The sequence below is a fragment of the Maylandia zebra genome, linkage group LG6 (genome assembly GCF_041146795.1).
Source record: "Maylandia zebra isolate NMK-2024a linkage group LG6, Mzebra_GT3a, whole genome shotgun sequence".
NCBI lineage: Eukaryota > Metazoa > Chordata > Actinopteri > Cichliformes > Cichlidae > Maylandia > Maylandia zebra.
Window position 1 is genome coordinate 16,734,937 of NC_135172.1, and position 13,329 is coordinate 16,748,265.

A 13,329-nucleotide genomic window follows, 5' to 3' on the forward strand; every position below is an offset into this window, starting at 1 on the left:
CTGTGGGAGGAAGCTGGAGTACCTGGACCGATAGCAGTCATTTTGCTTCCTTGGCACTAACAATTCCGAGGGATACTATGTTGAATACACATGAAAAAAAAACTGGCTGCAAGTATGATGTTACATGATACTTGCAGCACCCCCCCTTCAGTTCTTAAATTTTCTTATTTCAGTTCCACGTCAAACACAGTTGTGTCGATGGAGTTTTTTCACAGAGTTAAGCATGCCTGGCAGCTCCACAGCTGTTCCAGTGATCTCATCTCAGCCTCTGCCAAACTCAGTGAGCTCAGTCAATCAGAGGACGCAGAACAAGAAAACATAATGCGGGAAAAAGAATGAAATGCTGTGTGGGTGCACACCAGTGACAACAATCAGTCTCTAAAGCTTCATCTTAGATTCAGCACTATGAAGGATAAGGCCGTGTGATCTTATATGTTCTGTTCTGACTTGCAGCTCAGTGGCACTCGGACCCAAACCGGTTCCTTTATTTCTGGCATTAGATTCATTACTAGTATTCATTCTTTATCGATACTGAAGTTTATAAAGTTTGGTTGTTTCTGTGTTTAGTGTTTTACTCGTTGACTGTGTTTTACTCGTTGACTGTACTTAGCTGCTGTATGGATTTGCTGCCCTTCTTGGCCAGGACACTGTTGTAAAGGAGATTTTTAATCTCAACACTTTATTTTCTACTGGCTACAAAGATACATTTACTAAATCAGTCTTCGGCTGAATGGACAGTATGTTATATGGCAAATTTTTTTGCTGAATTTGGCACAATTTCTATTAAAGAAAATTTTACAATATTACCACACATGTCATTTAAAGAAATCCAGGCATATAATAATAAAAAGAGTTCTCCACGATCCTAGTAGTGTTTAAAATCTATTCACTGAGTGGTTATAGAGGCTGCCTTCAATTTGAATAATGCAAATCACAGCCAGAGAACATGCCTTAAATAGTTTGCTTTTGCTTCCTTAAAGGCACAGGCTGAAATCAAACCTGTCTCTTAAATGCTCAAACTGATGATGTATTTTTGATGCTCTTTTAAGACACATGCAGTTTAACAGGTCACATGGTTTACTATTTTTAATAATCCATGTAAATCTCTGCAATGATGCCTTTAAACACACTGTGCAAACTGAAAAACTGCAGCATTACATTGCTAAGATTTAAGGAAGGCAACATCAGGTTACATCAGGCCCGACTTGGAGCCAACACACAGGAGTAAATATGTCAGATAACCTGTTTAAGCTGCTGTAACGTTCACGCCAACACCATTATCCCTCACAAACAAATAGCAGCAAAGCAACTCAAACTCAAAAACATTTCAAACTTCTACAGGAGAGATTAATAGAGAAAATAAAGTTGTAGTTTTCAACCATTTCCACTCACTCACCATGACGAAGTAGAAACACACACTGTTTACTGCATTTTACTTTATAAGCTGCTTTCTGTGTTACCCTGCCGTCTAACCCGCAGTTCTTTCCAGAGCACCGACTCGAGCTGTTTCCACCGCTTCTCTCGGTTTCTAAACACACAAAACGCTGCACAGTGACGACACTGCACAGGCTGACTGATCGCTTTCAAATTGCAAACAACAAGTGTGAAGACAAGAAAGATGGTTTCTCGATTTTCAGTAAGTATGACCACAGTGTTTTTGGTTTGACGCACTTCACCTGCCCATTACTGAACTATTAATGTCATTTTTATGATGGAAAAGTTTGTCAGGTCCAAGAGTCCGGTCACAGGTGGGTTCACTGTTGTGTCAGCTGGTTATGAAATCGACTGGGGGGAAAAAAAGAGTCCACAGAGCTACTTTACTTCTCCTTTATCCAAGATCAGTAAATTGAAGTAAATTTGGAGTTCAACACTCGTAAAAAGAAGACACATTTTGAAAGAGGTTGTGTGAATTCAAACTTGGTTAATACTCAGTGTGATGTTAGGTGCAAGATAAGCCATGACACAGTCAGCATATCAAGCACATTTCTCTGCATTACGTACAAGTCAGGAAAAAAAAAAGGAAGCGAGTCCAGCTCTGTCTGATGTGGTTCAGAGGTGGGCCTGCTATCGCTTTCCAAGCTTTTATGCTATATGGTAATATATAGAGTTGTGCAGGGATTTCACTGAATTCTGGAAATGTTAAATGTGATTTGCACTGAGTGTTTCTTCTTCACTCTCTGTGTGTTTTCTACATTTAATTATTAGTTATTATTAATCTCTGTCTCTCTTCCACAGCATGTCTTTGCCCCGTCTTCCTGTCCTCACCTCAGCCGGTCGAAGCACATGGCCTCCCTGAGCCTGATTCTGCCGAAGGTTTCTTCCTGTTAAAAGGGAGTTTTTCCTTCCCACTGTCACCAAAGTGCTTGCCTAATGTGCTTGCCTCACAGGGGGTTGCCAAATTGTTGGGGTTTTCTCAGTATTATTGCAGGATCTTTACCTTCAGTATAAAGCAGCTTGAGATGAATGTTGTTGTGATTTAATGTAAATTAAATCGAAGTGAATTGAATTGAAAGGTCATCAGGATTCATTTTGTGGAAAAGCATGAATGTTTCTGTAACTTTTTCCACGCATGTCCTGCAGCTGTGAACTTTTCTAGTCATTACCCAGCAACACTAACTAGTACAAAGTCTCTGTGTTGATGTGATTTGAAACAGCACTGAAGCATGCTGTGTGCCGCATATGAGAAAAGGTTTCTTTGGACAATGATTCTCCTGACTCTGTCTGAAGTTCATGTGTGAAAACAGCTTACGTGTGTGAAGACTTCCAGCCATTCAGACCCTATTATAGAAAAGTACCAAAATAAAGGTCACTGGTCTTGCTCGAGTTATTTGAAGCAAACGATCTATAGCCCTTTTCATTACAGATCGCTCGACGCAGTTTTTACGATTTTCCGTTAAGTGGTATTATCTGGTCCCAGGTACTTTTTTTATCTACTCGGTCGAGACTCCAGGATGCTTCTTCACATCCAGTTAGCAGTGGGGATTCCCAGACAGATATGAAATGGTGTTACTCGTCAACTCAGGTGACCCTGATGGCTCAGATGTGACCTCAACAGCTATACTTTATGTAAAAAATACCATCAGATTCAATGAGTTGTGGAGGTAAATAAGAAAATAACATTTCCCATCACTTCAAGCCTTCATGTTTTTATGAGCGAAGCTACTTGCCTCCCAGCAAGTATAAAGTGATTTTATGTTCTGTTTTTTCTGACGTACACTGATGATATTTTGCCATTAATGCAAAAGACACTGAGTTTATGAGCAAAAATGCACCATGCTAAGGCTTCACATTTACTGCACAAGCATGACAGAGATGTGTAAGTACAGAAAAGGCTGTCCTTGCTTGTCTGTCTGCCATCCATCCATTCTGGGGACATGTGGGATGACTTTAAATTTCAAAGAGACATTTAAATGCTGGCTCATTAAAGTCGAACAAGCACAAAAAAAAAAAGACCTGGCAGTTTGGACTGACTGCAGAATGACATCATCCCATTTATCATGGCCTGCATGACTGTAATGACTACTTATAGTAAAGTGACAAATGGCCTCCCACTTAGCTGCCTGGCAACTGTCTTCATTATGCCTGAAATCACTATGATCACGTTCAGGAGCAGACAACATGGACAAAGCCTAAGCTGACTGTGCTGCCTATAAAGTACGGACTCCACGTTTGATTATTATACCTTTACTGTTTATGTGCTCAACTTTGTTCCCTCTCTTCCACTTATTGTATTTTAAGCCATGTTTGCATGCAAAGCCCGGAGGCTCCGTTTGCTCCGTTTCAGAGGAATTTGGGGCTTTCCGTGCTTTTAATGCTGAAAAGGGTGGCATAAGCCCCACCACGAATTATGAAAACTCTCTCATGTTTTCACCCATAATCCAAAGCATCCACTGGGGGCAGGATGATGAGAGATTACAGAGGCAAACGCACGTCTTCAGGGTGAATGTCCTCTTATCCAGTTCCACATCCACCAACGCCACCACAAATTTGAAAACACAGACGGTTAAAGTTTCTAAACCTTCCGTTTGGGCAGATTAAAGACATTTTTCAGCGTGGGCAAAGTGTCATTTGGAGAATTGTGGATTAATTCTTTTGAGAATTAAGTTTAAGTTTGTTTTTTGGCTGATCCAACTTGGATTATTTTAAGAAAACGGAGCTCTGAATAAAGAAGGAAACTCCGTGTCACTGCGTCACTCTGCTGTATATCTGCCAACCACGCACTCTGGGGGCACGAGATAAGACAATGCTCTGTGTGTCAGAGTGTGCGTGCTAACGGCTGACCTCAAATAAGGCTTACAGATGTGGAAGGGCATGGCCGCTACAAACTGTCCATGGTGCACATCTGTCAGGGAGAGCTCAGTGACGCTTGACTCAATGTGCAGACAAAACACTCTCCCTCAGTGAATGAGTGACAAGACAAAAGAGAAAGCTGGTTTTTGGTTTGGTTGATCTTTAATCCTCAGAGTTTGTACTGATCACACTTTGTACTTTCAGTAAAATGAGTTTGTAAATTTGCAAGATATGATTTTTTTGTGAGAATACATCTTTCACATTCACTGATACTGTGTAAAGTATAAAAACATGTGGTAGGTCCTTTGTTTCCTTGGCTGTTAGTTACACATCTGAGACCTCTGAGAAAAACTTGGAGTTTCATGAATAACCTTAACTTCCTCCTCGGCACAGAGTACAACGTAAACATGTCGCACCTGCAGCTTCTAAAGTCAAATCAGCATCAGCCAGTGAGCATTGTAAACAGGAAGCAGCAGGAAATGAACAGATGTGCCATTACAGCACGTCTGCCCGAAGTAAATAACAGGTATTTCTCCACGTGAACACCTGAGACCACAAGACGTGCAGCAGGAACCTGTATTTCTTGTATCAGCAGATTTCCAGTGTGACAGCCTGAAGTTACAGCAGCATCTTTTTAATCATCTCTTTCCTGTTACAGATGCCAAACAACTTTTCAGTGCTGTGCGCTGGACTGTTCGAACACAGCACTGTTATAGCTTCTGCCTTTAATTAATCATAAATCTTTCCTTCCTCTTGTTACCCGCTCTTTCCAGCCCTCCTACCCACATTCAGAACATCCCACTTACTTCAACTCCATGGCTGCTCTCCTCTTCTGTTCTCTCTCTTCACTGAGGCGGAAAACAAACGCTGCTCTTCGTCACCTAATTCTCCACATGTATGATATGCTGTATTATGTCCAGGAGGCAGTGACAAGAAGGCATGTGAGAGGCCTGAGCTGCTACAATAATCCAAACAGACTGACAGGAGGCCAACGGGTGAGCGGAGACGGAGGGGGAGGACAGTACAGTGGTGTAGAGGAAGACAACAGACCAATCACAGGAGCTAGGGAGGCTGAAGAAGGCTGGGCTTAAAGCCTGTGCTGCTCTTTAACCCCCAGTGAGGGCAGAAGCTCAACTAGCATGGAGCAGAGACAGATAAGGAGTGACAGAGGACGGGGCTGCTGACAGAAACAGACACAATCAAATGTGCCAGCAGTGGCCAAAGGATTTCATTATTTGCAGAGTCCAAATGCTGTCCCAGGTGCAAATGATTATAAGAAAACTCCCTAAATGACACAAAAGTAATTAAAGCTAGTAATTTTTACATTAAGATGTTAGTGCGAAGGCACAGGACACCACTCCCACCTTTTTACGAGGAGTTTCATCCTGATTTGAGGTAAAGGTGCTACAAGTTGCACTAGAAAAACTATCAAAGCAAAAATGTCTGCACAGAGTAGTTTAACTAGATAAACTAAGAGTTAAAACAAACTGCAGGCAGATCCAAAACTCACTGATCCAAACGTTAAAGAGCAACAGCCAAACAAAGTCATAGTAATTGAAACAAGATGGTCCCAGAAAGCCATAATAACTGTAACAGTCCTCTAAGTGATGACCACAGTGCAATCATATGCTGAACACTACGGTTCAAAGAGCAGAAATGCAGTTATTAATCAGCGGTGCGTTGGTATCTGTTTGCCTCCAGATGAGGCAAAGTTGGAAGATAAGTTCAACATGAAGCAGACGTTATGTGTGCAGTCATTCCTCCAGCGAAAAAGAACCTAAAACCTCCAAAATGACCATGAAATTCATGCTCACGGATGTAAACTTACGACCACAGCTGTACATATGAGGCTCTAAAATTCCTTTTCAGTTTTCCATTCAGCACCATGAATCTTAATATGCAGGCTTATTTTTTAGTATAAACGGCTCAACTGTGTTTTAATGTGATCTTACTGATTGTTTTTCTTTCGCGTTTCCAAAAACACGATAATAAAATGAGCATCCTGTTCTGACGCTTGCAGCCAAGAGGGCAGCCTTCCTCTTATTGTTTGCACATCTTTCACGTTTATACCTTGGCAGAGACACATTAGCTGTTCCACCATAACAAAAAAATCACTCATGATGCGTTATCGGGCTGTATACACCCACACCCACACTTTCCTACAGACAGGAAGACACTCTCACATAACACAGACATGTAGCTCCCCCCAGAGTGGTTCCTATTTCTTGAAAGCTTTAATCTTATTGGCAGGCAAAAACAAATGTTTGTGGTAATTATCCAAATGCATCTGCTTCCCCCCGACTCCCACTTAAATGGATTACGGATTACTTAAGCATAGAAAATGACGTTATACAGTAACAGGAGCACTGTGATTCAATCCTCTTTCAGATTTATTTCACTGTGTCACACAGAGTAACAGGAAACCACCAGCTGAATATGTGAAAGAAGAAGAAGAAATGCGATGTAACTACTGATCTTTTAATCTGTAATGGCTCGTTGCATTGTATGCTAAATCTAACAAACGAGTTCCTTGAGACATGCTTCAGTATTTTCTCCTAAATACTGACTAAATACTGTTTACTCAACCTGAACAATAAAGAAAAGTGAAAGAACAATTTAAGATGATTATTACTTGCTATGAATAACCCATTTTGATTGATTAATGTTTTGTCTTCATTGCTCTCCAGAAAGGTAAATAACCGTAAAACTGCTAATTAGTTTAAGCAGACCATCTCTAAGCTCACGTGTTTATTTTGGTTATTAGGCTGGTTCAGGTTCCTCTTACATTGCAGTCTCCTCCCTTCCTTTCAACCTCCACTCACATCTTGCATCAGGTGACCTCCATAGGTCACATGACAGGGTGGGAAACTGCATTACTTGATAAGAAAGACGTATGATGTCATCACTATTGTACTGTACCCTGTATTGTGACTGACAATACCCTTGACACAAAAAATATATATGTTTGCAGCCTTAATGCTCATAATGGTACAAATGGCTCTCTGTGCAAATATGTTCAAAGATAGTAAGTGAAAGGTTTTCACAGCACATATAACTACAATGTGTGTTGCCTTTAACTTGTAGCATTACATCAGAGCTCCTCATTATTTGGAGATGACCAAAAGATAATGTCACCTCTTGCATGCTAGATCAGAAATAGATCAGAAGGATTTTTATGACTGATACAGATACCGATATTTGGTGATTTAAAAATTCCATATGTATGGAATCTGGAGAACCTGTTTATAACACATAAACAGATTCTCCAATCATTTGGTACGTGTAATTATTTATTTACTTATTCCCACTCCGCTTGAATCTGCTCGGATTAGCTGTTAGTTGTTGTGCGCGGAAAATTGCAGAGTGCCCCCTGGTGGACACACCATGCAACATCAGCACTAATAGTAGGCTCACCAACACACTTCATGCACATAATCTACAATGTGTTTGTTTGCTCTTTCAAAAACGATGTCACTCAGAAGTCCTTCGTTCTCCTGTTGATTTGCAGTCACAGAAATGATTCAGATGCACTCAGAGCTACTACAGAGTAAAGAGTGACTAAGCTGGTTGTTGTTCTAGCTTAATCACTTAGCTTTAACCACACAGACTCTGAGCTCTGGCAGAGCTCAAAGCGCTGGGTCCATTGATCCTGAGGGGTGACAATGTCACAGTGCAACAGTGCAGAACAGCAAGCCTTCGGGGTTTTAGTCACTGTACGAGAAAAACATCAATACTAACACCACCAGCCGACATGTAATGGAAAAATATGTCAGTCGATATCGGGGTTATTTGCGGACTGATACTGTAACAAAGCTACATTTGCCTTAATGAGCGTCTATGTTGCAAATGATCTTAAAATTTTCTATATATTTATGGCTAAACAGTAGGGGTGCAACGATACTCGTATCGATATTGAACCGTTCGATACAGTGCTTTCGGTTCGGTACGCATATGTATGAACAATACAAAATTTTTAATTTATTTTATCAACTTTCCTTCTGACGATGCTGTCTGTGTTGAGCGCTCAATGGATCTGCGCTCGACAGTGCAGCCTAGGCGGAGTAGTCGAACGCAGATTCACTGAGGGCAGGGCAAGCTAGCAAGACAGAAGTTAAGCTCTCCTTGCAACAGGCAAATTGAACCTCATTCAGATGTAGCGTTTGGAACTATTTTGGTTTTCATGTGACGTATGACCCTGAAGGTAAGCGCGTATGTTGGATGTGCCATGCAATGCTCAATTACATGGGTGGGAGCTAGTGTGTTAGCGCAGTTAGCTCGTTAACGTGTTGGCCATCCAGCCCCAGGCACGGGGCGATCCGCGGTAGCTCGTTAATGGAGATTTGCCGTGTTGTGGCGTTAACGTCATTTCAACGAGATTTACGCTGACAGCACTAGTGGGAACACAACGAATATGACTGCACATTTACTCCGACATCATCCTAGTGCAAAGACAAGTGGAAGCAGACAAAAACAACAAGCACGCATGCTACAAACTTTACCCGAGTCATTTAGACAGCCGTTAGCACATGATTCTCCTTATGGGGACCTGATATGTTTAATATGCTGCAGTATCCATTTCTCTGTAATAAACTCTCTTTTCCAAAGATGAGTGATTCCTCAATCAGATACAGGGCTCGCAAAATCGCTAGCCCGACGTCCCGGGGCTAGAGATTTTTCCAGTTGGGCTACCAAAATCTCTGCCCTGCCCGTCGGCCTATCATAGGAAGGAAAAATATATGTCAATGCTTTTGCATTCTTTCGGAAATGTAGCTGGATAATTATGTCATTGGCATCGGTGAGCCACTGTCAATATGTGACATATTGAAATCGCGTTTGAATTTGCGCTTGTTTTTTTGCTTTCACTTTGCAATCGCGCGAACTGTGTATAGAGAGCGACAGCACTGATCTGTGAGTGATGATAATTTGTGCACCAATTCCTCTGACATCGTCTTATCAATTGTTAGCTTACTATGCAAACATGACAAGTGAAATCTCCTGCAGCAAGCTTAAACATGTGAGATGTTGATCGCGCAGAGAATCGCTGAGCGTTATGTGAGTGTGTGTGTAAAAGCAGCAGGATATATATTTTAGTTCTGCTGAGCCAAATAAGAGAGGTCAGGGTGAAGAAGTGACAGCCAAAGAAAAGCTTACCACAAAACGGAGAAGTTATGAAAAATCAGACTATAAGGCAAAAAGAAAGTGCAGCTTTATGGTTTCATGGACAAAAGAATTTCTGTGGCTGCAATATGACGAGCTAAATAACCAGGGCTGCACATAAGTGGTCCGCAGGTACGCATTCGCTGTCAAAATAAAAAACGGGCACAAGATAAGAAGTTGCAACGCGTGTTTGCGTACATAAGATTTTCAGGAGGAGGACAGACATTTGTTTAGAACTCTTAAAGATGTCGAAGAAGCTCCTTTAAGCAATTACTGTGATGTTCCTCCACCTCCAAAGAAATGTCAGGAGTCCGAACCACAAAAGAAGCACGTATTCTCGGAAAAGTAGTTGCAGGAGGTGAGCTGGCTTCAAACAAATGATGAACGCACAGAAATGTGGTGTGAATGTGCCGTGAAAATTTAATAAATGACAAATTAAAAGGCATGAACATTTTTTTTGTATCGAAAAAATATCGAACCGTGACACCAAAGTATCGAACCGAACCGTGAATTTTGTGTATCGTTGCACCCCTACTAAACAGATGTTTTGTTATGTAACTTGCTATTAGGTTTGTGCTACTTTATTGCTTATTCATAGTTTTTTTTCTCTCACATGTATTCTCATATTCAAACTTTGTATATTTAAAAACAGTAAGTAATTTCTTTGACGTGGATGAGAATGAGGGATGGATTTGAGGGAAAATAAGTGTTTTGCAACTGCTGACACTACACACTGCGTATCAAGACAACGTACCTCAACTATTCTTTAAGTATCACGAGTGATTAAACACATTTATTGACAAAATGCATTCTACATTTCACTAAAGACTGTTCACTGTGTAGACAAACTATTCAATGTAAATGTAATCTGAAGGACTTTCTTTTAAGGACTCCAGTTTAGCTCCCAGGGTGAGCAGGGAGCGATACGTTGGCCAGGGTTTGACTCTGACCTGCGGCCCTTTGCTGCACTCTCTGCTTTCCTTTCCACTCTTTACTTCACTATCCAATAAAAGCAAAAACAACATTTTAAACTGTCGTTTCATACAGAAACAGTAAGTGTTGCACTGATCGGAGTCAGGATTCTGTGCACAGAGTGGGAATTTTTTGAGGATTACGGTAACTCGATGCAGAGTTAGAGGTGTTTCGGATTTGTGTTATTCCTTGTTTTATCTTTTTAAGATTGTTGCTTGGACGTGCTGCCTTTACCCCCAAAAGTTATTTCATGGACATATGTGGGTTCCTTCATCACTACTTCGTCATTAAGAGGAATTGAGAAGTAGTGAGACTCCTAGGGTGGCTTTTGCATTTTGAAGGTGCAAAACAGAAACATGTGGTCAGAAGGTCTAGGCCAGGGGTGGAGAACTCCAGGCCTCAAGGACCAGTGTCCTGCAGGTTTTAGATATCACCATCTGAATCAAACAATTAGTTCATTAGCAGGCCTCTGGAGAACATTGAGACATGTTGAGGATGTAATTGCCCATATAAATCAACTGTGTTGGATCAAGTACACATCTAAAACCTGCAGGACACTGGCCCTTGAGGCCTGGAGTTCCCCCAACCCTGGTTTAGGCTGTAAAAAATCAAAATCAAAATAACAAACCAATCAGGCTAAGAGCAGAAACACTAGCAGTGAAAACATTTAAATCAAATCTTGGGGGGAAAACAACAAAAGAAAAAATAGACAGAGATGAGCTTGGAAACAAAGACTCCTGGACATCTATGGAAGACAAGAATGGTGGATGACCACACATCCATTAAAATGAAGAAACCTCTATATGGTTAGACACATAATAATCCCATAAAGAGAAGAATTCACAACAATAATCACAGAGGTTTCAACAAACTATTCATCAGACTTAAGAACACAAAGCCCAGATGACACGATTCATTTCCCAGTTTACCTTTTCTGGACAGATGAGACTAATGTCAGCTTCAATCAAAACGATGAGGTAGGCTCGGAACAGCTCACGATCAGGTGGGATGTGATGGATGGGCACGTGTGGCGTCCGGTGCCACTTAGTCACATGATGGGAAAAAGAAGCTTGAAGATGAATTCCTTCTTTCCAAAACACTCACGTTTCCCGATTAGCACGAGGATGATGCTCCACTGCAGCGGTGGCAGAACTGTGCAGCCCTTACCACACCACTTTCTACTTTTTGTTCCCACAACCATTTACTGCATTGAAGCATCTCTGATGTCACAACACAAAGAACAGCCCGCCATAGGAAAACTACTGCTTGGACATCAAAGACTCTCTCGCACAGAGCCAGGATAAGAGAGAGGAGTGGACAGGCTTATGTAATCACACATTAATCCATGACAATGACATGAATGTGGCTTGCTGATGAGCCATTGAGACAATCCACTGTGAATAATGATGGCAATGTCGTAGAAACTCCCAAAATGAATGTAAAACCCCAGCAATGTAACAGACTTCTCTGGTCACATTTGATCAAAGGATTCATTTGGTATTCAATTCAAGTTTCTTATATCTGTAAACTGACTGCAGAGGGAGAGCACAAGTCCAAGGGTCACTTATTAGTATGTTTAATTTCTAAAATCAACACACAGTGTATAAACTGTTCAACTAGGTGTACATGGTGTCAAAATGTCAATTCAAGATTTAATTATTTCATTTATTCCCTGAAAAATTACTGTTACTGTTTTTATTTAAATAAATCACTAACTCAACCGAATCTGCAGAAATGCTCTCATCTCAGTGTTTTTAATGACTCCTGCTAAAATCAGATGACTTCTGAATGAATCCGACGGTCAGACACGTTTCACTGCAGAAATAACAGCAGCTTGTCACAAGCAGCAGAGAATCAGGTGCAGTGCGGCGACTCACGCCAGACTCTGCGCTGTGACAACTCAACTTTAAGATCAAGCCTGAAGTTTAAACTGAAAATACTCACAGAGAACTACACGTGCAGACAACACACGCGCTGAAAACGCCAAACAAAATCCCACAGTGCCTCGCAACTCATGCGATCCTTCCTCCCCAGCGCTCACCACGAGCGCATCAGTGGTTCATTCAAGTTTTCGCAGATTGAAGATGCGGACGTAGGCGCGCTGTTGTCCCGCTGCAGACCTGCGCTCTTACTAAACCAGCAACTGGACATCTGCACTTTATATGATTGGATTCATTTTAACACAGAGATGTGAATCCTCTAAAGCTTTGACTGCGTTAAGCCAAATCCTAAAGCACACACACAGCTGATGTTTACCACTTACCTAAAGGCAGACTTATCCGCGAAAACTGAGGATGTTTCAAGCAGTTATCGTCATCTGCTGGGATTGTCCCGTTTAAGCTCCCTCTGTCCCGTCCCGTGTGCTGCTCTGCGCTCACTCTACAGCTGAACCGAGAGCCACTTCAACTCACTTCCACTTCACTTATTAAAGGGATCCGCCGACAATAAAGGGCAACAGCAGCCGGAGGCAGTCTGAACTCATCAATTTTGCATTCACGTGTAAAAATAACCGATTGTCAAAGAGTTATTTCTATTTCTGCTTCAGTGTTTGGTACTTCTGTGGATCACTATTTGTAGTATTTCTTGTTTTATCACTTGGGAATCGGGCCTAATATTTCTACCACAATACATTTAAAAGAAAAGTAGGCTTCTGCATGTTGTTAATTTGTTTCTACATAATTTAAACACACACACACGCACACACACACACAAATAAAAAATCATTATTGTCGGTGCCAAAAGTTGCATGAAGACATTGACTGACTGGGGTTTTAGGGTTGTAAGAAATACCAGTGGTTATAGTTTAGTATAACGTTAAGAAGCACGGGTAAGCTAAAAGCTAACGTAGTTTTGTCGTATGCCAAAAACAACAACCTCCTTACACTCTTACTGAGGCAAAAATCTCACATT

The 13,329-nt window shown here is 41.3% G+C and overlaps 1 protein-coding gene across 5 annotated transcripts in view; it reads right to left on the bottom strand.

Annotated features, from left to right (window-relative positions):
* Nucleotides 1-12,784, bottom strand: part of trim2a (tripartite motif containing 2a) — a 33,674-nt gene extending 20,890 nt beyond the window's left edge. Inside the window, exon 1 of one of the 5 annotated variants that reach the window (XM_076884770.1) lies at nt 12,683-12,784. The gene's annotated coding sequence lies outside the window, so the exon portion shown is untranslated. Of the gene's footprint in view, nt 1-5,096; nt 5,298-11,348; nt 11,448-12,363; nt 12,383-12,682 lie in introns of those variants that run through there. The other 4 variants (XM_076884773.1, XM_076884771.1, XM_076884768.1 and 1 more) reach the window with 4 other exon arrangements.
* Nucleotides 12,785-13,329: the final 545 nt, after the last annotated feature.